General features: G+C 46.4%; 3 non-coding genes across 3 annotated transcripts; 2 read left to right on the forward strand and 1 right to left on the reverse strand.

The window, feature by feature from the left end:
- The first annotated feature begins 15,639 nt into the window (after positions 1 to 15,639).
- Positions 15,640 to 15,712, forward strand: trnak-uuu (transfer RNA lysine (anticodon UUU)). The gene has a single exon. It is a non-coding gene; the product is annotated as a tRNA-Lys (tRNA).
- A 6,587-nt stretch (positions 15,713 to 22,299) lies between these two features.
- Positions 22,300 to 22,388, reverse strand: trnas-uga (transfer RNA serine (anticodon UGA)). The gene is given in 2 exon segments: positions 22,300 to 22,335; positions 22,352 to 22,388. It is a non-coding gene; the product is annotated as a tRNA-Ser (tRNA).
- A 1,284-nt stretch (positions 22,389 to 23,672) lies between these two features.
- Positions 23,673 to 23,745, forward strand: trnav-cac (transfer RNA valine (anticodon CAC)). Its single transcript has one exon. It is a non-coding gene; the product is annotated as a tRNA-Val (tRNA).
- Positions 23,746 to 24,587: the final 842 nt, after the last annotated feature.

Consider the following 24,587-nt stretch of genomic DNA (forward strand, 5'->3'; position numbering starts at 1 on the left):
ACTCCGTACACACCTTGGAATTCAGGAGAACCTGTTTCGTGGTTTGAAGTTCGAGATAAACCCACGGGGCGGAGCCAACAGGCGCCTGGCAGCAATCAGCGACAGGAAGATGCAACTGAAGCAGGACCGGCTATCAAAGGCATTACCATCGCCGAATCCCCCGCCATCAACAGCCTGCGATCACTATTGACCACTAACTGAAGGGGATTGACTGGAGTGATGTTGAGAAGCCCGGCTAGCACAGTCGGTAGAACATGAGGTTCTTATTCTCAGGGTCATGGGTTCGAGCCCCGCGTTGGTTGAATTATTTTCCTTAAACTTTTCTGTTACTTTCACGAGAATTAATCTTCTTTTGCACAATGAAAGAAATGCTAACAGTTTTGGTCTCCATATTTAAGGAGGGATATACTTACATTGTAGGCAGTTCAGACAAGGTTCACGAGGATGCAGGAAGAATGTTCCCGATGAAAAGTTGGCAAAAATAATTCAAGTCTGTGAGATACTCAATCATTATTTCAATCATTAATCCACCCACAACATTTGAGATACAACAAGGATCCATAGCTTTGCCAAGCCCAGCTAGCTCAATTGGTCAAACATAAAACTCTTAATCTCAGAATAGGGGGTTTGAGCCCCACGTTGGGTAAATAGCTTTTGTTGCAAGCCAGTAATGACATGGACTCTTTCACGAATCCACCCCAACTTACAGTAACACAGTCCCGCCTAAAGAATGAGGAATTGTAGGTGACTGCATGTTGATCAGCAGAGAGCTTCCACCTCTCCGATTCCACGAAGGCTCAGCCTCCCATGATCACCTCTCGACAGTACAGGCTGCTGTCCAGATCGATTATACAGAGGCTTGGAATACAAGAGCAGGGAGGTTATTCTTGAAATGTTCGGCCACAGCTAGAGTACTGCATGCAGTTCTGGTCACCACATTACAGCAAGGACGTGATTGCACTGGAGAGGATACAGAGGAAGTTTATGAGGATGTTGCCGGACTGGAGAATTTTAGCTCTGAGCAGAGATTGGATCGGCTGGGTTTGTTTTCCTTGGAAGAGAGGATGCTGATGGGAGACCTGATTGAGGTGTATAACATTATGAAGGGCCTGGATAGAGTGGACAGGAAGGACCTGTTTCCCTTAGAAAAGGGGTCAAGAACCAGGGAGCACAGGTTTAAAGTACTTGGTCGACGGTTTAGAGGGGATTCGAGGGGAAATCACTGGAACTCATTGCCTGAAAGGATGATAGAGGCAGAAACACTCAGCACATTGAAAAAGTACTTGGATGTGCACCTGAAGTGCCGTACCGTACAGGGCTACGGACCGAGAGCTGGAAAGTGGGACTGGGCTGGGGAGCTGTTTGTCGTCTGGCACGGACACGATGGGCCGAATGGCCTCCTTCCGTGATGTAAATTTCTCTGATTCCTTGATGAGCAATTAACATTTTAAACCAGTCTCCTAAAACACAGAGTGAGTAAAGTCAGATGGGGGATAAAAATTCCTCAAGGGACACACAGGGTAAGATAAAGGAAAAAGGGAAGCTTAGGACAGATAGCGAGAACTCGACACTGCAGAAACTCCAGAGGAGTATAAAAAGAGCAGGGGTGCAGGATCAGAACAGCCACGATATTATTGGATGGTGGAGCAGGCTCGAGGGGCCGAATGGCCGACTCCTGCTACTTGCATACTTATGTTAATTGTTGAATCATTCCCCATTGCACGCACTTTACTTGAGGTGTCTAGTTCAGAATGTTCATTGTAACATGTAATGAACATGTAACAGTGTAATATCTCCAAGTTTGCAGATGACACTAAACTGTGTGGCGGTGTGAGCTGTGAGGGGGACGCTCGGAGTCTTCAGGGTGACTTGGACAGGTGAGGCGAGTGGGCAAATGCATGGCAGATGCAGTATACTGTGGATAAATGTGAGGTTATCCACTTTGGGGGCAAAAACACTAGGGCAGAATATTATCTGAATGGCGGCAGATTTGGAAAAGGGGCGGTGCAACGAGACCTGGGTGTCATGGTTCATCAGTCATTGAAAGTTGGCATGCAGGTACAGCAGGCGATGAAGAAGGCAAATGGTATGTTGACCTTCATAGCGAGGGGATTTGAGTGTAGGAGCAGGGAGGTTTTACTGCAGTTGTACAGGGCCTTGGTGAGGCACCACCTGGAATATTGTGTTCAGTTTTGGTGTCCTAATCTGAGGAAGGACCTTCTTGCTATTGAGGGAGTGCAACGAAGGTTCATCAGACTGATTCCCGGGATGGCAGGACTGACATATGAGGAGAGACTGGATCAACTGGGCCTGTATTCACTGGAGTTTAGAAGGATGAGAGGGGATCTCATAGAAACATTTAAAATTTGGACGGGACGGGACATGTTAGATGCAGGAAGAATGTTCCCGATGTTGGGGAAGTCCAGAACCAGGGGACACAGTCTAAGGATAAGGGGCAAGTCGGACTGACATATGAGGAGAGACTGGATCAACTGGGCCTTTATACATTGGAATTTAGAAGGATGAGCGGGGATCTCATAGAAACATTTAAAATTCTGATGGGACTGGTTAGTGCCAACTTTAGCTCAGCCGTCACTTCGTAAAACCAAATTTGTGAAAATTTTGAATTTTTCTTAATGTAGTCGCTGCCTGGTCTTTTTGTTTTCATTTTCAATCTCCTTCTTTCACACTGAAACAAATGGTAACCCTATTTGTAAATTAGGAATGCAAGATTTTTAGAGAGCATATTGAAATGCTTCTCAAAAACATTCTGATCACGACAGCTACCGGGGTTCGATTCACAGTTGGAGAAGTAGTTTTGCTACCACCGTTTTTAATTAAAGTGAAGTAATTTAATTAAATTACACAGATGACCCAAAGCACTTCAGAGTGGTGTCAAAACAAATGAGTTGATAATTCGAAATAAGGAATGTCAGAAGTTGGATTTGAGTTTCTGGGATGGAGTATAAATAACCATCTGTGCAGTTGAACTGGGAAGGGTGAATAATGAATAAGTTGATTCCGGGTTTGAAATGCGGCTTGTATCTGCTGATATTAACCGATAGCATTGTTTAGCAGATTGTAAGAAATGCTAACATGATCACTGAGTGACAGTCGAAACTTCAACAGCTTAATTTTAATAATTTGTGAAACTTGAATCATTGAGAAGTTTTATTCCCTTTCTGATTTTACACACTCTGTATATTAGGAGACTGGTTTTAAATGTTCCTTGCTCATCATGGAATCAGAGAAGTTTGCAGCACGGAAGGAGGCCATTGTCACATGAACAATGAACATTGAAAACCAGTTTTTGTTTCAGAAATAATGTTTCCGCCCAGGCTTGAACCGGGGAACTTTCGCGTGTGAAGCGAATGTGATAACTGCAACACTAGAAGAAACTGATGCCGAGTTCTCTGCCCAGAGAGAATTGTTCAGCAATAAGCTGAAATACTCAATCCCTCTCTCGACAAAAAGTTCCTTTCACAACATTTCTCTGACCGGAATTGCACCAACCAAAAATATTCCTTTCAAGTGTGCAAATTATTTTCGTTTAACTTTTATTTTGCTTTCATGGGATAACATCGTTAATGAATCGATAATCTGCTTTTGCACAATGAAAGAAATGCTAACTGACGGAAAGTCAGTCGGTCAATAATTGGTTCTGTGCTCTGCATGTTGGTAATGTAGTCAAGGTGATCCAAAGATCGGTGGGAAAGCAAGTTGTGAGGAGGACACAAACAATCTGCAAAGCGATATCGATAGGCTCAGTGGCTGGGAAGTAATTTGTCAGATGGAGTATAATGTATGAAATATGAGGTTATCCACTGTGGTAGGGATAATAGTCAGGCCATCCTGACTATTCAGTGCTGTGTGTGGCCACCTGCAGGTTGATTTTGAACTTATGTCTCCTGTCACATGAAATAAATGAGGACAGCAGGCGTATCTCTGCCTGACACCGGGGAAATAGTGAGAGAGACCTTGGAGCAAGGGTCTGGTTATTGCCAAACAGAAAAAAAAATATTAATTCTGGAAAAAAAATGTCTGACAGAACAGTGACCCCGACCTGATTTGAACACACAACTTTCGGATTTAAAGTAAGACACACTACCGTTCCGCCACGATGCCGACACATTATGCTGGAGATGTTCGTCGAAATGAAGGTTCCGCAATGCAACTGGCTTGGAAATCAGGAGAACCAGTTTCGAGGTTTGAAGTTCGAGATAAACCCATGGTGCGGAGCCAACAGGCCCCTGGCAGCCATCAGCGACAGGAAGACGCAACCTAAGCTATCCGGGTTAGCTCAGTTCGTCGTGTATAAGACACTTAATCTCAGGGTTATGAGTTCAAGCCCCACGTTGGCCGATTTATTTTCCTTAAATTTTTATGTTGCTTTCACAAGAAAACATCATTAATTAACCCATAAATTATTTTGCACAATGAAAGAAATGCGACTGAGGGAGAGTTGATCATTTAATCATTTGTTCTGTGCTCTGTATAAGAACACAAGAACCAGGAGCAGGAGTCGGCCAGTTGAGCCTGCCTTCTTTTGCACTGAAACAAATTATAACCGTGTTTTGAAATGAGCAGTGCGAGACATTTCGAGGGCACCTTTCAATGCTTCACAAAACCATTCCTTTCGTTGCAGCCACCCGTAATCGATTCGCGGTTTGGGAAGTAACTTTGATATCACTGTTTGCAATTGAAGTGGGGTCATTTTATTCAGTTCGATGGATGTCCCAAAGCACTTGAGAGTGGTGTCCAAACAAATGAGTTTGTAATTAAAAACACTGAATGTCAGGAGTGGGATTTGAACACACGCCTCCAGAGCAGACTGCGATCTGAACGCAGCGCCTTCGACCGCTCGGCCAACCTGACTGTTGAATGTTCCATTTGCAAGTTATTACACTGGAAAGTTTCAGACCGGTCACTTGTTCAGTGTTGCTGGCAGGCCCAGTGAACGGGATATCCTCTCCCCCGGGGTTTTCCTGAGCCTGTGCTCGGTGTACGGGGACTATTGGCACGGGTCCGAGGTAGCTGACATGTGTAGGCTGCTGCTGGCATCAGGTGGTCTCTTACCAGTGTGCTCAATTCTTCAAACGACTTGCTTGCTGGTTTCTCGGGTGCCAGCAGATCCTTCATTGAAGCGTATGTTTTCGAGCCACAGCTGGTCAAGAGATGAGCTCTTCTCTTGTCTGCCTTATTGTTGCGAACCAGTCTTTGGTTACAAAGCGTTGCTGGAGCGTTTCTATAAAGTCCTCCCAATTATCTCCAGCATTGTATTTTACATCTGAGCCGTTGGTCGCCATTCTGTGGATTCTGTAATCCCGTAACTCGTCGCCACTGAAAAGTCCTGACCCTGTAGTACAGACTCACACGAGGCACATACTGAAGTCAAGGTCACTCAGGACCTGCACCTTTATTGCACAGCTCTCGAATGCCACACTTGCCTGAGACCTGTCCTTATATACCTGTCTGGGAACGGTCTCCAGTGGCTCCTGCAAATGCACCCCTGGTGGTAAGGTAAGCTTGTGGTTACAGGTCATCTCTGGTTACAGTCATTTATGGCATGGTAGGGTACAGTTATGTACAGTAGTGTGAGATACATGACAGTACTGGTATTCATGGTGATTACAGTAATTATTAATCGTCTCACAGAGCTCAATTATTTTTATGCGATGAATTGATCGATGATTGAAACCAGGTTAGTGCGCCAGATCTTAACCCCTCGACCACCAGGGAACAGTTACGATACATGTCGATATATTTATATATATTTATATATGAACCTGATTATCAACGGCTACCTACCTAGACCTCATGGTGCAACGGTAGTGTGTCTAACTTTGAGTGAGAGAAATTGTTCCACAATGACAACAATTTCATCTTTTGTTCCCTTTTAAACACTAGAAACTGAGACAGGGGAATAAATAGAGAAACCAAAGCACAGGGATATTGACAAGAGGAAGAGAGAAGGGGAAATATACTGTCCCCACCCAGAACTAATGCAGAAACCCCTCTGCTGCGCTCGGGGTGACCACTTGCAGCTGGATACACTGATATCCCAACAGCTCATTGAATGTCGGAGTGGGACCGTGCGGTGCTTCAGAAGACAGGTCGAAAAAGCAAAGTCCCTGATTCCGTATCATGTGCTCCTCCGATCAAGAACAGCAACACACCAAAAATGCTTCAATAATGGTTACACCTTATCTACACATTCGTTAAACAGTTGGCTCTTTGGTCTATGGATATGATTCTTGCTTTGGGGTTTTTACTTAAATTTTGCAAGAGGTCCCGGGTTCAAATCCTCGACGAGCCCTCAGTTTCGACAAGAATTTTGAAATTGCATCGAACTTTTGCAAAGAAGGACTTGCATTTTTACAACACCTTTCAGGAACTCATGACGCCCCAAAGCGCTTTACAGACGTTGAGTTATGTTTGAAGTGTTGTCGTGTGGGGAAAGATGTGCCCAAATCACCCCACACGAACTGCAGCTCTTTGCGAAGGAGTTCGGTGCAAATAATCAGGTGCCTCAGGGACTAGGACTTTCTATGAATGAGTTCTGCTTGTACCTGCGTTCAAGCTGGAAACAGTAACTGGGCTTCCATCTCAAGGGAGCAGTGTGTAGCGGTTAGTGAGTCGGTGACCAGATTGAGGTGCGCCGCTTTCAATCTTTGAAATTTCACCAAACAAAGAAACGGTTAATCCAACTGTCACTGTAAGTAACGGATTGAAGTGGTCGGTGCTCCAAACAGAGCTGGAACACGCACAGTGCAGGAATAGGGTCCGCAACATTAAATGTCAGAGTTATTAAGCAGACAATAATTAAACATACACTTAACAACAGTACTTACACCCAAACCTTGCGAATGTTAGCCGAAGAACTCAAACATGTTACCTTTCCCAGGTCGGTGTACAAATTGATCAAACATTAATCGGATTCTAAACTATTTGTTCCAAATGCCACATTTTATATCTTTTCCTTACCCCTGCTACGTGACAATTGAAACTTTTAATAGTATTACCGAACACAACTGCCCAACTTCTAATGGAAGGTCATTAACCTGAAACGTTAACTCTGTTTCTCTCTCCACAGATGCTGCCTGGCGTGCTCATTGATTCCAGCATTTAATCTTTAATTTATCAAACTTATAATCAGAGTATCACTTCCCTTGTCATCTAACTACACTCCTTCCTGATATGTAGCCTTGTCCTACAAACAGGCTCCTTTCGCACGATATAGGCATTCATTGGAATTATAACTTCTTAACGATAAAAATTATGTGGTGTCTGTAACTCTGTAATACTTGCCACCAGAGGGCACGACTGTTGGAGTCCTAATGGTCACCTGCCCACACAGGGCCAATATAAAAGGTAGGCTGCCATGTTGTTCAGACACTCTGGAGTTGTAAAAAAGAAGACTAAGGTCACACTAAGTTTAGGTCACAGTACTCAGCCTCGGGGAGTTCTTCTATACACAACAATTGGTGACGAGTAACAGAATACGAACCTTCACGCAACCATGGCTGTTGTTGGAATATTAGAGAGATCCGTAGAGGGTGATGATTGGGAAGCCTTCGTCGAGCAGCTCGACCAGTACTTTGTGGTCAACGAGCTGGAAGGAAACACTAACATGGCGAAGCACAGGGCGGTTCTCCTCACCGTCTGTGGGCCTAAAATATACAGCCTCTTCAAGAATTTGCTCACACCGACAAAACCAACGGAGAAGGAATATTCAAATTTGTGCACACTGGTTTGCGACTACCTCAAGCCGAAGGAGAGTATCCTTATGGTCAGATATCGTTTTTACACGCACCATCGCTCCAGGGACCAGGACCTGGCGGATTATGTCACCGACCTGAGACACCTCACGGGAACTTGCGATTTTGCAGCTGCTTTGGGGCAAATGCTGAGGGACGTTTCCGTGCTGGGCATCAGCCACGAGGTCATTCTTCGAAAGCTGCTGGCTGCTGAAACCCTAGACCTGAGCAGGGCCATCGCGATCGGTCAGGCTTACATGGCCACGGACGATAACACGAAACAGATACCTTCTCAACTTCGAAGCTCACCGGCAAGTACTGTGCATAAAATGATGCCGCTAGCAGGCCGAACTGCATATGGCAGGGCCTATACGTCTGTGGCTGCAAGACCTTTGATGACTCAGAGTGCGCCATCGGGGGTGAATGTGAATCTATGAGCACCGTGTTGGTTCTGCGGGGGTAATCATCGTGCCATCAATGTCGATTCAAGCACTACGTGTGCAAAGGCTGCACAATGATGGGGCACCTCCAGTGAATGTGCAAACGTGCTGTGACAAACCACGTGGCAGAGGATGATCGATCCGGCATGGATCACGCAGCACAGGCAACTCAACCCGAGGAACAAGGACTTCCAGGTGCCGTTGGAGATGTTGCATTTTATCAGGGAGGCTTTGAGTGTGTGCTCGAAACGTTTCCTCTGCCTGTAAAATCCTGACCCTTGCAGTACAGACATGCACGAGGCACATGCTGAAGTCAAGGTCACTCTGGACCTGCACCTTTATTTCACAGATCTCAAGTGCCAGTCTTGCCTGAGACCTGCATTTATATACCTGTGTGGAACAGATATACAGTGTCTCCTGCAAGTGCACCCTGGTGGTAAAGTACGCTTTGGTTCGAGGTCATATCTAGTTACAGTCATGTATAGCATGGTAAGGTAGAGTTTTCTATAGTAGTGTGAGATACATGACATAACCCTCCCCCAAGGTATATTGTCTTTATAGGTTCAGTCTCTCAGGTGGTCTCCGCTCTCGCGTGGAGCGTCTTAGTTGTGGTTCAGTTGTTTGCCTTGGTGCCTGTTTTTCTTTCGGTGTGATTGCTGGTATCTCGCCTGGGCTGTCGTTTGAGACTGCCCTTTTCTCAGGTTGTTCCCTCTTTCTGTCCACCAGGTGTGGTGTGAGTTCCAATTTGTAGTCTGCCTCTGGTTCTGCAGTGTTATCAGTGAATCTACATTTTACTTGGTCTACATGCCTCCGGCAGGTTTGGCCATTTTCCATTTGTACCAAAGTAGCCTGTTTACTTCCTTATCTGTTACTGTCCCTGCAAACCATTTGGGACGCCGGCCATAGTTGAGCACAAACACTTTGTCCTCTATCAAATTCCACTTCCCCCTCGAATTTCGGTCATCGTATTCTGTTAGCTTCCGGCGCTTTGCCTGAACAATTTCATGCATATCTGGGAGGATTAAAGGGAGTCTCGTCTTTAAGGTTCGTTTCATCAATAGTTGCGCGGGGGGAACCCCAGTCAACGAATGCGGACGAGGTCTGTATGTCAGCAGCAGTCGCGGCTCTGCAGCGTGGGACCTTGGATTTTTAGCATTCTTGTTTCACGATTTGCACTGCTCGCTCCACCTGGCCATTGGAGGCCGGCTTGAATGGTGCCGTCTGAACGTGATTTATGCCGTGGTCAACTATGAAATCTTGAAATTCTGCGCTGTTGAAGCACGGACCATTATCACTGAGCAATATGTCAGGGATTCCGGGCGTAGCAAACATGGTTCTAAGGCTCTCCACAATGGTGGAGGTGGTGCTCGAGTTTAAAATGGTGCATTCGATCCACTTTGAAAATGCATCAACGACTACGAAGAACATTTTGCCCATGAATACGCCCGCATAGTCTACATGCACCAGCGACCACGGTTTGGTGTGCGAGGGCCAGGGGCTTAGGGGGGCCTAACTGGGGGTATTACTGCGTTGGGCACAAATGGTGCATCGACGGACGCAGAGCTCCAAGTCCGTGTCAATGCCAGGCCAGCAGACGTGGGATCTGGCTATGGCCTTCATCAGGATGATCCCTGGCTGCTCGCAGTGGAGCTCCTGGACAAACGCTGTCTACCTCGCAAGAGCATAACTACTCGGCTGCCCCACGTCAGGCAGTGTGCCTGTAGTGATAGTTCATGCATGCGCCTATGGAAAGGTTTGATCTCCTCGGAGCAGGCATCACGATTCTCTGCCCAGTCACGAGTTAAAACACATCTTTTGACGAAGGATAACGTGGGGTCGCTGGTCGTCCAAGCTCTGATTTGGCGAGCCGTCATGGGTGAACCTGTGGATTCAAAGGCATTGATTGTCATGACCATCTCACAGTCCTGTTCGTCAGACCCTTCCGTGGTCGCCAGGGATAGCCTTCTAAGCGGGTCGGCACAGGTGTCTGTGCCAAGTCTGTGCCTTATTGTACAGTCGTAAGACGCTAGCATGAGTGCCAACCGCTGAATGCGCGCCGAGGCGTTGGCGTTTATTGCCTTGCACTCGGATAGCAGGGACGTGAGGGGTTTGTGGTCAGTTTCTCACGCCAACTTGGCCCCGAAAAGGTATTGGTGCATCTTTTTGACACCGTACACGCACACGAGCGCCACCTTCTCAACCATACAGTACCCGAGCTCCGCCCGCGAAAGTGACCTAGAGGCGGAAGCTATGCGTTGTAATTTACCCGCATCATTGACATGTTGTAAAATGCATCCGACTCCATTCGCTGACGCATCAGATGTGAGAACTAGCTTTTTACCTGGATCAAAGAAAACCAAAACACTGTTCGAACATAGAAGGTTGCATGCCTTATTGAAGGCGCGTTCCTGGGTCTCCCCCCAAAACCAATCGCACCCCTTCCTGAGTCGCACATGGAGAGGCTCCAGCAGCGTGCTTAATGTCTGCATAATGTTCCCAAAGTAATTGAGTAGCCCGAGAAAGGCGCGCAGTTCTGAGACATTCCGGGGCCTGGGTGCCAGGCGAAGTGCTTCTGTTTTGGATTCTGTTGGGCAGATTCCATCAGCGGCAATCCTTCTGCCCAAAAATTCAACCTCGGGCGCGAGAAACAGACACTTGGATTTCTTAACTCTTAGACCTACCCGATCCCATCGACTTAGTACTTCCTCCAAATTGCAGAGATGGGAGTCGGTGTCCCTGCCCCTGGTAAGTATGTTGTCTTGAAATACAACCGTCCTCGGGATGGACTTGAGCAGACTCTTCATTTTGTGCTGGAATATAGCAGCTGCCGACTTGATGCCGAAAGGGCATCGAATGTACATGAAAAGACCTCGATGTGTGTTGATGGTGGTGAGTAGCTTGGTCTCTTTGGTCAGTTCTTGCGTCATATACGCAGATGTGAGATCGAGTTCCGAGAAAAGTTTTCCTCCAGCCAATGTGGCAAATAGATCCTTCGCTCTGGTCAGCGGGTACTGGTCCTGTAGGGAGACTCTGTTTATCGGAGACTTATAATCCCCACAGATTTTTACGTATCCATCAGGCTTCATGACGGGGACGATGGGACTTGCCCAGTCGCTTAATTCCACGGGTGAGATAATGCCTTCCCGCAGAAGCCTGTCCAGTTCGTGTTCAATCTTTTCCCTCATCACATGAGGCACAGCTCTAGCCTTGTGATGGACCGGTCTGGCATCCTGTGTGACGTAGATTTTAACTTTCGCCCCTTTGAAGGCTGAAAGAGATGTTCAAAACGAATTGGAACTGTTGAGCAGGAGGTCCGTTCCTCTGACGACACGGTGTGAACATCATCCCATTTCCAATTTAGTTTTGCCTGACAGCTTCTTCCCAACAATGTTGGGAGATCTCGGGGGACAATCCACATGAAAATCGCTTCACTGTCCCTTTGTGTGTGACAGAGTGCATGGCGCTGCCAAGGACTGGGATGATTTCTTTGGTATAGGTCCTTAGTTTGGTGTCGATCCTTGTGAGTTTTGGTCTGTTGCTTTTGTGCGGCCACAGATGTTCAAATTGTTGAACGTTCATGAGAGATTGACTAGTTCCCGTAACCAGTTCCATGTTGACGGGTATCCCGTTGAGTAGGACCCTCATCATTATTGGAGGCGTCTTGTTGTAAGAACAGTGGACATTGATCGTGTTGACCCGCTGTACCTCGGTGTCCCGGGCACTGTCCCCACCTTTTTCTGGTCCGCTTTCCGACCCTTCTGATTCGTATACCAGCCGAGCTGCTGTTTTTTTGCACGTGAGCCAGATGTCCTGGAAATTTGCAGTTTCTGCAAACAGCATGCTGAAATCGACACCCCCTTGTTGAGTGCCTTCCCCCACATCTCTAGCACAGACCGCTTCCTTTGTTTCCGAAGGATGAGCTGCGTCTGGCTGATCTCTCTTGAGCTTCTCTCATTCTGAAGTTGATTGCTCGCATTGTGGGTTGATGAGGTGTGAATGGCCGTTCATTTGGCCCTTTATCGGCTTCTGGCGCCACTGCCTGCTGTGAAGCCCTGCTCTCCTGCCTTTATCTGTGCGTGGGGGTAGCGGCTTGTTTCAAGCTGTGAACCACTTGTTGCGATGTTTCGTTAGTTGACGTACCCGCAGTGTAGATCAACCTTGTTTCTTCTTCTACTGCCAAGAATGTCTGTGCAATCAGTGCTGCTGCCTCTAGGGTCAAGTTCTTGGTCTCTATAAGCTTTCGGAATACGCCTGCGTGGCCTATTCCTTCAATAAAAAAAGTCTCTCAGTACTTCTCTCCTTAGTTCATTGGAGAACACACATAAACTAGCCAACGTCCGAAGATCCGCCACAAAGTCGGGTATGCTCTGGCCCACACAGCGTCTGTAGTTGTAGAACCTGTGCCTGACCATATGTAGGTCTCTCACCAGTGTGCTCAACTCCTCAAACGACTTGCTTGCTGGTTTCTCGGGTGCCAGCAGGTCCTTCATTATGGCGTATGTTTTCGAGCCACAGCTGGTCAAGAGATGGGCTCTTCTCTTGTCTGCCTTATCGTCGCCTAACCAGTCTTTGGTTACAAAGCTTTGCTGGAGCCTTTCTATAAAGTCCTCCCAATTGTCTCCAGCATTATATTTCTCATCTGAGCCGTTGATAGCCATTCTGTGGATTCTGTGATCCCGTAACTCGTCGCCACTTTAAAGTCCTGACCCTGCAGTACAGACTTACACGAGGCACATGCTGAAGTCAAGGTCACTCTTGACCTGCACATTTATTTCACAGCTCTTGAGTGCCACACTTGCCTGAGACCTGCCTTTATATACCTGTGTGGAACAGGTATGCAGTGTCTCCTGCAAGTGCATCCCTGGTGGTAAAGTATGCTTGTGGTTACCGGTCATATCTAGTTACAGTCATGTATAGCATGGTAAGGTACAGTTATATACAGTAGTGTGAAATAAATTACACTGCTCACCTGGGGCTCGCTTACCGTGTCGGAATTCTGAGTAGAGCGCTTGCTTAGGGAGTCTCGTGTCGGGCATGTGGACAATGTGGCCCGCCCAGAGGAGCTGGTCGAGTGTGGTCAGTGCTTCAGTGCTGGGGATGTTGGCCTGAGCGAGAACACTGATGTTGGTGCGTCTGTCCTCCCAGGGGATTTGCAGGATCTTGCGGAGACAGCCCTGGTGGTATTTCTCCAGTGATTTGAGATGTTTGCTGTATATAATCCATGTCTCGGAGCCATACTGCGGGGCAGGTATCACCACCGTCCTGCACACCATAAGCCTGGTGCCAGATTTGACGTCCTGGTCTTCAAACACTCTCCTCCTCAGTTGATCGAAGGCTGTGCTGTCACACTGGAGGCGGTGTTGGACCTCGTCATCGATGTCTGCCCTTGCTGATAGTAGGTTCCCGCGGCGTGTAAAATTGTCCACGCTGTCGAAGGCCACACTTACAGCCTTCCTAAATATAGCACCCTCATTCTATTCTCTTAAAACAAGTTCCTGAATTCTCGGCTAGCTGTGTAGGTTGGAGCTGTGGTTTTATCCTCAGATAGATTATATTTCAGTATTTCCGTAGTGAAGTAGATATCACATTCGCCTCACACACGAAAGGTCCCCGGACCGAAACCGGGCGGAAAGATCTTGAAAACTTGAAAATGAGACGATTGGCTGACTCCTGTTCCGAACGCTTACGTTCGTATGATCTCTTGACCTTTCACAGGAGAACAAACTCTCCTCTGAACATGCATGAGAAAACTCCAGAAAATATTTCCCCTCGAGGTGCTTTCGTTTGTGAGGCGAACGTGTTAACCATTACACTGCAAAAACATCTCCACTTTTAGCACCAGATTACCAAAATTAAACCCAATGAGATCGGGATAAAAGTTCCTCACATGCTCAGGGCAAAATATATGATTGCCGGTCTACAAAAGAATGAACAAACTTCACTACCAGGTCAGACGGAAATGTTAAGCGAGCAGGTGGACTGCTGAATTGTACTTTTAAGAAGTTGGTGGTGACAAAACAAATGGATTCCGCTTAATGATTAAATATAAGAAATGTCAGAAGTGGGACATAAACCGACATTTCCAGAGGAAACAGTGACCTGAACACAGCACCTTACACCGCTCGGCCATCCTGAATATTCAGTGCTGCCTATGGCCACCTGCAGGTTGATTTTGAACTATTGTGTCCTGTCACATGAAATAAATGAGGGCAGAAATCGTATCTCTGCCTGACACCGGGGAAACAGTGAGACAGACCTTGGAGCAAGGGTCTGGTTATTGCCAAACAGCCAAGGAAATAATAATTCTGGAAGAAAAATATCCAAGAGAACAGTGACCCCGAAGTGATGTGAACACACAACCTTCGAATCTCGATTCAGACACACTACCGTTGCACCATGACACCTACACAATGAGTTGGAGATGTTTTACTATATGAAGGTTCTGCATACAAGGGGCTTTAAATTCCCCTCCCATTCCCACCAGGTATCACAGGCAGCGCTCACCTGACAGGCACCGGATGATTTCTTCTTAAACTTTTCTCTTGCTTTCACGGGAAACCATCAATAATTAACCCCTCACCTTCTGTTGCACAATTAAACAATTGCTAACGCAGGAACAGTCCATGCTTCAATCATTTGTCCTGTGCTTTGCATCTAACCTCGAAAACCATATCCCATTTTACTCATTGTATTTTAGCTTTCTGGTTCAAAGTCTTCAGGGATCTGGGGCAAATTTATTATCAAATTTAACAGCACCGGTTATTCCTATCTTGCACACAAAATACAATCAGTAGTGAAGATAATATCCCACCTTGCGTATTTGCAGATTCAACGCAATAGGATTTCAAATAAAGTGAAAGAATTTTACACTGAAAAGATTTGCAAGTGTTACTTGTATTTGTGTCTTTAATGAAACTTTGTGGCGTCTGACTCCCGTTCATGCCTCTGCTGAATAAGAAGGGTGTGACGTTGACCAGACTGCACTGCCCCTGATATTTGTCAGCTCATCCTTTATATTCAGTGGTTTTTCGCCATTTGTTGGGCTGCAGTGTAGCGGATATCACGTTGGCCTCACACGCAAAAGGTCCCCGGTGGGTCCGTTTTCTCTCAGTCAATGTTATCCATTTATTGAAGTGAAATAAAGAGCAATTAATGAATAAGGGAGCCCTTTTGCCAGGAGAATAAATAGCAAATAAAAACAGCAAATGCTGGAAATCTCAGCAGGTCAGGCAGCATTTGCCGGGAGACTAAACTCGCCTCCGATTGTTCATCCACAGAAAGATTAAACATAATGTTTCTGCCCGGGATTGAACCAGGGACCTTTTGCGTGTAAAGCAAACGTGATAAACACAACACAAGTTTCAACAGCAAGTTTCAACATCTGGGGCGGAGCCAACAGGCGCCTGGCTGCAATGAGCGATAAAAACCTGCGTTGGGCGGAAGCCCGGCTAGCTCAGTCGGTAGAGTATGAGACTTTTAATCTCAGGGTCGTGGGTCCGAGCCCCACGTCAGGGGATTACATTTATTTTAATTTAATGCAGCTTTCATGGAAAAACATCATTAATTAACCCACAATCTTCTTTTGCACAATTAAAGAAATGCTAACTGAATGAACTCCATAATTCAAGTTTGTGAGATACTCAATCATGATTTCAATCTTCATTTATCCACCCACAATATTTGACATACGTCAAGGATGCCACATTTGCCCAGCCAGGCTAGCTCAGTCGGTAAAACTTGAGACTTTTAATCTCAGGATCGTGGGTTCAGGGTTGGGCGAATAAGCTTTGTTAAACTTTTCTGTTGCTTTCACGCGAAAACATCATTAATTAAATGATCAATTGGAGAGGCTGGGTCCGTTTCCTTTGGAACAGAGTATTTGTCCTCCAGGATCGATGGTTTCCTTGCTGAATCACAATAACCAGACCCTATATCTCCCTCTGGATGTTCGGGGGTGTCCCGTACATTCCCAGTCGTGTGATTGCCCCTTTTCTGTTCTCCAATTCAATCCATATGGCCTCGTCCAAAAATCTGTCCATCTCCACCTGAAGTATATTCAATGACCCAGCCTCCACATCTCTCTGGGGCAGAGAGCTCCAAAGATTCACCACCCTCTGAGAGAAGAAATTCCTCCTCATCTCCGTTTTAAATGGGCGACCCTTAAACCTTCAGGGAATAAGGGTTTATGGGGATCAGCCATGATCGTATTGAATGGTGGAGCAGGATCGAGGGACCATGTGGCCTACTCCTGCTCAGACTTCTTATGTTCTTATGACCCCTTATTCTGAAACTGTGCCCCCAAGTTCTAGATTCCCCCACAAGGGGAAACATAGAAACATAGAAAATAGGTGCAGTAGTAGGCCATTCGGCCCTTCGACCCTGCACCACCATTCACTATGATCATAGCTGATCATTCCCTCAGTACCCCTTTCCTGCTTTCTCTCCATACCCCTTGATCCTTTTAGACATAAGGGACAAATCTAACTACTTTTTGAATGTGTGGGTTAATTCCCGTGAAAGTAACATAAAAGTTTAAGGAAAATAATTCACGCAAGGTGGGGCACGAACACATTACCTTAAAATTAAAAATCTCATGCTCTACCGACTGAGCTCGCCAGGCTTGCCCACAGCTACTTTGTCAATGGTGACGCCCAGGATGTTGATGTGTATTAGTCAAAGGAACACAAGAAATAGGAGCAAGAGTCGGCCATGCGGCCCCTCGAGCCTGCTCCACCATTTAATAAGATCATTGCTGATCCGATCATGGACTCAGCTCCACTTCCCCGCCCGCTGCCCATAACCCCTTAACCCCTTATTGTTTAAGAAACTGTCTATTTCTGTCCTAAATATATTCAATTTCCCAACTTCCACAGCTCCCTGGAACAGTGAATTCCACAGATTTACAGCCCTCTGAGAGAAGAAATTCCTCCTCATCTCAGTTTTAAATGGGCGGCCCCTTATTCTAAGATAATGCCCCTAGTTCCAGTCTCCCCCATCGGTGGAAACATCCTCTCTGCATCCACTGTTGGTGAAAATAAATTCACATAGACTCTGGTAAGTTAAGAGAAACAACTTTATTGCTAACAGAGCTCTGGGAGAAGAGTTGAGATCTAGCGATCTCCCCGAGTGCCTTGTGCCTCAGGGTTCTAAGCAGTTTACAGGGGGCGGAACACAATCTTTTAAATTAATTTACAAACAACCAATCGATCCATATGGTAACGCAATTCATTTACATTCAACTTTTTAGTCCTAGTAAAACCTGATAGCATGGTGCGAGTTTGCGGGCCCTTCCTCTTTATCTTCTTTTGTGGTTAGTTATTCTGTTGCAAAGCTTTCGATGAAACAGTGGCCTGCACCTGGCCAGGAGTCACTTGTTGCTGCAGAGTTCATATCAGGGACAGCAGATAGGCTTCTTGGTCCAAAGTTCATTTCGTGGTGGCTTACCCCATCATGCTTTGCTTTGTCTGAAAATCCACTCCAACATCGTCATTCTATTCTCGGAAAACCAGCTGCTGAAGTATTGGCCCGCTGTGTAGGTTAAAGATCTGATTATATTCCTAAGATTACTTTAATCACTCCGTTTCTGTAGTGTAGCGGTTATCACACTCGCCCCATACGCGAAAATTCCCTGGTTCAAGCCCAAGCGAAAATATTATCTTGGAGGCCATTTTTTTGTAAATAAATTGAACAAAAGTCGCCCAAGGTTCCTTGTCGCATGAGCAGTGAATATTTTAAACCAGTCTCCTACACACAGAGTGGATAAAGTCAGATAGGGGAGAAAACTTCATCAATGATTAAGCTCTTTAAATGATTAACATAAGAACAGAAGAAATACGAACAGGAGTCGGCCATTCGGCCTCTCGATCCTGCTCTGCCATTCAATAAGATCATGGCTGATCTGACCATGGATTCTGAGTTAAGGGACTCGGGGGCCTGTTCTCTCCCCCCTGAGAAGGTTCACTTTCTACAGTCCAGCCTCTAAAAGGCACCACTCTGTGCACAGTACTTGCCGGGTTTGAGTCCTGAGGATGAGTCATCCGCCACGAGCCACAGGTCGAGGTCATGAATGCTTGGCTCACGGAGATGGCCTTCTGCAGTGTGACTTTGGTATCCGCTGACAGTAGCTTATGAAGAAGGCCCTCGTGGCCGATTCCGATGACAAAGATATCCCGCAGTGCTTCGGTGAGGTGGTCACCAAAATCCCACGGTGCCGCCAGCCTCCTGAGGTCTGCAGCATATTTCGATCTCCTGGCCTTCGGGCCGTCGGTGTGTATAAAACCGCTGTCTGGCTGTGAAGATGCTCTCTTTGGGCTTGAGTTGTTCTTGTATCAGTGTTACAAGCTCCTCGTACATCTTGGTCATTGTCTTCGCTGGTGCCAGCAAGTCCCTGACGAGGCCGTAGAAGGTGGGCCCACAACTGGTTAGCAGGATAGCTCTGCACTTATCAGCCAGTGTGACCGGGTTGTCACCTGCCAGATAGTTTGCTGTGAAGAAATGGACAAGCCACTCCACAAAGGCTTCCCAATTATCACCATCGGCGAACTGCTGCAACGTACCAAGTTTAGCCATTTTCGTGTGAAGGTCCGTAATCGCGTCGCCAATTGTTACACCTTCAGATGCTCTGATAATGACTCCACGAGACAATGTGTAGTGCTTGAACTGTAGTGACCTTCGTCCTTTATTGATAACCACAGAGTGAGCATCACACCTGATGGCTTGCCTTTTATACGAGGCCAGGCACACCTGAACAGGTAAGCTACAAGCCTCCCACTGCAGTGCCCTCTGGTGCACAACTTGCAATAGTTCAAGCAATAACCATGTTGGACACATGCCAGGTGTCACTGTGGAACCGTTTCTCTCACTCAAAGTTAGACACACGACCGTGGGCACCACGAGGTCTAGGTAGGTAGCCATTGACATTCAGGTTCATATATAAATATATATAAATATATCGACATGTATCATAACTGTTCCCTGGTGGTCAAGGGGTTAAGATCCAGTGCGCTAACCTGGTTTCAATCCTCGATCAATTCATCGCATAAAAATAATTGAGGTCTGTGAGACGATTAATAATTGCTGTAATCACCATGAATACCAATACTTTCTGTGATAGACCGAGCTTACAGACTATCTGGCTTCTCCTGCCCTTTGCCAGGCACGTGTTCGAGGTATAATTTTGTAAACAGGGTGAGTTCGCTGATTGCGGGGAGATGGTAGGAGAATCTGTGGCCCCATTGTGAGGAAGTGAACACGGTGGCTGGGTGATTGGTGACATTTCTGTAAAGGTCAGCGGAGGAGAAGGATTGAGAACTTTCAGTGTGGGACAGAAGTTGTTTAAGGTGAGCCAACACATTCCCACACAGCACAGAGGGAGCTCACTGGTCATTGTTCTTTTGGATATTGTCCTTCCAGAATTAATATTTCCTTTGCTGTGTCGAAATAACCAAACCCTTGCTCCAAGGTCTGTCTCACTGTTTCCCCGGTGTCCGGCAGAGATACGCCTGCTGCCCTCGTTTATTTCATGTGAAAGAACACTGCATAGTCAGGGTGGCCGAGCGGTGTAAGGTGCTGTGTTCACGTCACTGTTCTCCTCTGGAGATGTGGTTTCATGTCCCATTTAATCATTAAGCGAAACCCACTTGTTTTATCACTACCAACTCCTTAAATGTGCAATTCAGCAGTCCACCTGCTCGCTGAACATTTCCGTCTGACCTGGTGCTGAAGTTTGTTCATTCTTCTGTCGACAATCAATCATATATTTTGCTCTGAGCATGTGAGGAACTTTTATCCCGATCTCATTGGGTTTAATTTTGGTAATCTGGTGCTGAAAGTGTTCTCGCTCAGGCCAACATCACCAGCATTGAAGCACTGACCACACTCGACAAGCTCCGCTGGGCGGGCCACATAGTCCACATGCCCAGCATGAGACTCCCTAAGCAAGCGCTCTACTCAGAACTCCGACATGGTAAGCGAGCCACAGGTTGCCAAAGTACACGTTTCGGGCACACCCTCAAATCCTCACTGATAAAATGATACATCCCCACCTGCACCTGGGAGTCCTTGTTCCTTGGGTTGAGTTGCTTGTGCAGCGTGATCCGTGCCGGATCGATCATCCTCAGCCACGTGGTGTGTCACAGCACGTTTGCACATTCACTGGAGGTACCCCATCGTTGTGCAGCCTTTGCACACGTAGTGCTTGAATCGACATTGATGGGCCCGAGGATTACCCCCGCAGCACCAACACGGTGCTAATAGATTCACATTTACCCACGATGGCGCACTCTGAGTCATCACAGGTCTTGCAGCCACAGACGTATCGACCCTGCCATATGCAGTTCGGCAGGCTAGCGACATCATTTTATGCACAGTACTTGCCGGTGAGCTTCGATGTTGAGAAGATATCTGTTTGGTGTTATCGTCCGTGGCCATGCATGCCTGGGCGATCGCGATGGCCCTGCTCAGGTCTCGGTTTTCAGCAGCCAACAGCTTTCAAAGACTGACCTCGTGGCTGATGCCCAGCACGTAAAAGTCCCACAGCATTTGCCCCAACGGAGCAAGGTCCCGCGAGGTGTCTCAGGTCGGTGACATAATCCGCCAGGTCCTGGTCCCCGGAGCGATGGTGCGTGTCAAAACGATATCTGGCCATGAGGATACTCTCCTTCGGCTTGAGGTAGTCCCAAACCAGTGTGCACAACTCTGAATATTCCTTCTCCGTTGGTTTTGTCGGTGTGAGCAGATTCTTGATGAGGCTGTATATTTTAGGCCCACAGACGGTGAGAAGAACCACCCTGTGCTTGGCCACGTTAGTGTCTCCTTCCAGCTCGTTGCCCACAAAGTACTGGTCGAGCTGCTCGACGAAGGCTTCCCAATCATCACGCTCTACGGATCTCTCTAATATTCCAACGGCAGCCATGGTTGTTTGAAGGTTCGTATTCTGTTACTCGTCGCCAATTGTTGTGTAGAGAAGAACTCCCCGAGGCTGAGTACTGTGAGCTAAATTTAGTGTGACCTTAGTCTTCTTTATTACAACTCCAGAGTGCCTGAACAACATGGCAGCCGACCTTTTATACTTGCCCTGCACGTGTGGGCAGGTGACCATTAGGACTCCAACAGTCGCGCCCTCTGGTGGCAAGTATTACATAGTTACATAATTCACATAATTGTTATCGTTCAGAAGTTATAATTCCAATGAATGCCTGAATCATCCGAAAGGAGCCTGGTTTGTAGGACAAGGCTACATATCAGGAAGGAGTGTAGTTAGATGACAATGGAAGTGATTTTCTGATTATAAGTTCGGAGAATAAAAAGAGTAAATGCTGGTAACACTGAGCAGGTCAGGCAGCATCTGTGGAGAGAGAAACAGAGTTAACGTTTCAGGTTAATGACCTTCCATCAGAAGTTGGTCACTTGTGTTAGGTAATACTATTAAAAATTTAAATTGTCACGTAGCAGGGATAGGGAAAAGATATAAAATGTGGCATTTGGAACAGATAGTTTAGAATCCGAATAATTTTTGATCAATTTGTACACCGAGCTGGGAACTGTAACGTGTTTGAGTTCTTCGGCGAACATTCGCAAGGTTTGGGTGTAAGTACTGTTGTTAAGTGTATGTTTAATTATTGTCTGTTTAATAACTCTGACATTTAATGTTGCGGACCATATTACTGCACTGCGCTTGTTCCAGCTCTGTTTGAAACACCGATCCCTTCAATCTGTCGCTTGACTGGGACAGTTGGATTCACCGTATCTTTGTTTGGTGAAATTTCAAAGATTGAAAGCGGCGCAAATCAACCTGGTCACCTGCTCACTATCCGCTACACGCTGCTCCCGTGAGATGAAGCCCAGTTGCTGTTTCAAGCTTGAATGCAGATACAAGCAGAACTCATTCATAGAAAGGCCAAGTCCCTGAGATACCTGATTCTTTGCACCGAACTCCTTCGCAAAGAGGGTTGATTCGGGCACATCTTTCCCCACACTCCAACACTTCAAACATAACTCAACGGCTGTAAAGCGCTTTGGGGCGTCATGAGTTCCTGAAAGGTGCTGTCGAAATGCAAGTCCTTGTTTGCAAAAATTCGATGCAATATTCGTGGGTAAATTGAGGGCTCGTCCGGGATTTGAACCCGGAACCTCTCGCAAATTTTAAGTAACAACCTCAAAGCGAGAATCATTACCCCTAGACCAACGAGCCAACTACTGCGCAACTGTGGAGCTCAGGTGTAACCATTATTGAAGCATGTTTAGTGTGTTGCTATTCTTGATCGGAGGAGCACATGGGACGGAATCAGTGAATTTGCTTTTTCGACCTGTCTTCTGAAGCACCGCACCGTCCCACTCCGACAGTCAATGAGCTGTTGGGACGTTACTGTATCCAGGTTGCGGGTGGCCAACAGGCGCCTGGCTGCAATGAGCGATAAAATCGAGTGTGAGCCAGAAGCCCGGCGTGCTCAGTCGGTAGAACATGAGACTCTTAATTACAAGGTCCTGGGTTTGAGCCCCATGTTGGGCGATTGCATTTCTTTTAATTTTATGTTGCTTTCATGGAAAATCATCATGAATTAACCCACAATCTTCTTTTGCACAATTAAAGAAATGCTAACTGAAGGAACTCCATAATTGAATCATTTCTTCTCTGCTCTGCAAGTGAACTCTGAAACCATAAACCATTTTACACACTGTGCTTTCGGGGTCTGGGTCAAAATGTTCATTGCTGATAACATCAACAGGAGACTGGGGAAAAAGTGAGACTGACTTTAGAGCAAGGGTCCGGTTATTGTGAAACACCAAAGAAAATAGCAATTCTGGAAGAATAACATCGAAACGAAATGTGAGATGACACCCTTAAAGAAGTGTTAAGGCAGAAGGTTAAATGCTGCATCCCTTTCTGCAAAAAATTCCTTTCACAAATATTTCAATGTCCGAAACGGTACAAAGCAAAAATGTTCCTTCCAAAGTCAATAAACACCTGAATTTCCGCACCCCGCGAATCTCCTGAATCAGATGCCTCTACTTTTGCCGACTCAATCCATGTCCCTTGGCAATGTTGTGCTCCCACCCACACTATGAAACGTGCCACTAATTTATCGAATCATGGAATGGTTACAGCACGGAAGGCCATTCGGCCAATCGAGCCCGTGCCGACTCTCAGAGAGTCCCACTCCCTCGCCCTTCCCCCGTAGCCCTGCAATTGTTTTTCCTTCAGAACTTATCCAACTCCCGTCTGAAAGATAAGGTTGAGTCTTCCTCCACCGCCCTTTCAAGCCGTGCATTCCAGATCCTAACCACACGCTGCTAAATGGCCATCTCCTGTTCCTATGTGTAAAGTCTGGGAAACACGAGATCAATTCCTGCCACACTAACAGCCTTCCGAAATACAGCACCGTCATCCTATTCTCGTAAAACCAGCTCCTGAAGTATCGGCCAGCTCTGTAGGGTAAAGCTCTGGTTATATTCTTGAGATCACTTGAACCACAGCGTTTCTGTAGTGTAGCGGTTATCACGTTCGCCTCACATGCGGAAAGTCCCCGGTTCGAGCCCGGGCAGAAACATTATTTTGGAGCCTATTTTTGCCGTGAAATAAATTGAACAAAAGTCGCCCCAGGTTCCTTGTCGCATAAGCACGGAACATTTTAAACAAGTCTCCTAAATCAGAGTGTGTAAAGTCAAATAGGGGAGAAAACTTCATCAATGATTCAAAATCCTTAAATAATTAAAGTTCAGTTATTGAAGTTTCCACTGTCCCTCAATAATGATTCTACAAAACAACGCTGTCGGTTAATGAATGGGGAATAAAAAAAATAATCTTCACCCATCCCCATCCCCCGACACAGAGTTTAATTCGTTGCATGTCATTCTTTTAAAGATTTTGAATGAAAGAGTTACTTTCTGATTCCGGGATCCCTCTGTGAGCGCCTAACAACTAAACGAGCAGGAAACACATTAAATAGTTGACCACAATTGCTGACATTACTTAAGCTTTTTTCTTGTGTTTTTTCAGCTATTCATCCTTTTCAGCTCCTGACTGCGGATATTGCAGTGATTAAACCTGAGCACAATCCAATGTCTCACAGTCCCTGCCTCGGTTAATACCAGCAGATCTAAGCCGCATTTCAAACCCACAAACAACTCATTAGTTAATCGCTCTTCCCAGTTCCAGAGCTCAGAGGGTTATTGCCCATCCCTGTGATGCAAGCTACCTCAGACCGAGGCCAAAGCTCCCCGTACACCGAGCACACGCTGAGGAAAACTCCGGGGGAGAGGATATCCTATTGTGGGGGGCTACAGGACCCTCGGACTCTTAAATAATCTCTCACAGCTCATCTGAAAGCAGCCGGAATGTGCGTGCCTCAGCCGTGAGGGAACACTTGTTTATTTATAAAAAGAGAAGCAA

This window comes from Pristiophorus japonicus, unplaced genomic scaffold (assembly GCF_044704955.1).
Source record: "Pristiophorus japonicus isolate sPriJap1 unplaced genomic scaffold, sPriJap1.hap1 HAP1_SCAFFOLD_110, whole genome shotgun sequence".
NCBI lineage: Eukaryota > Metazoa > Chordata > Chondrichthyes > Pristiophoridae > Pristiophorus > Pristiophorus japonicus.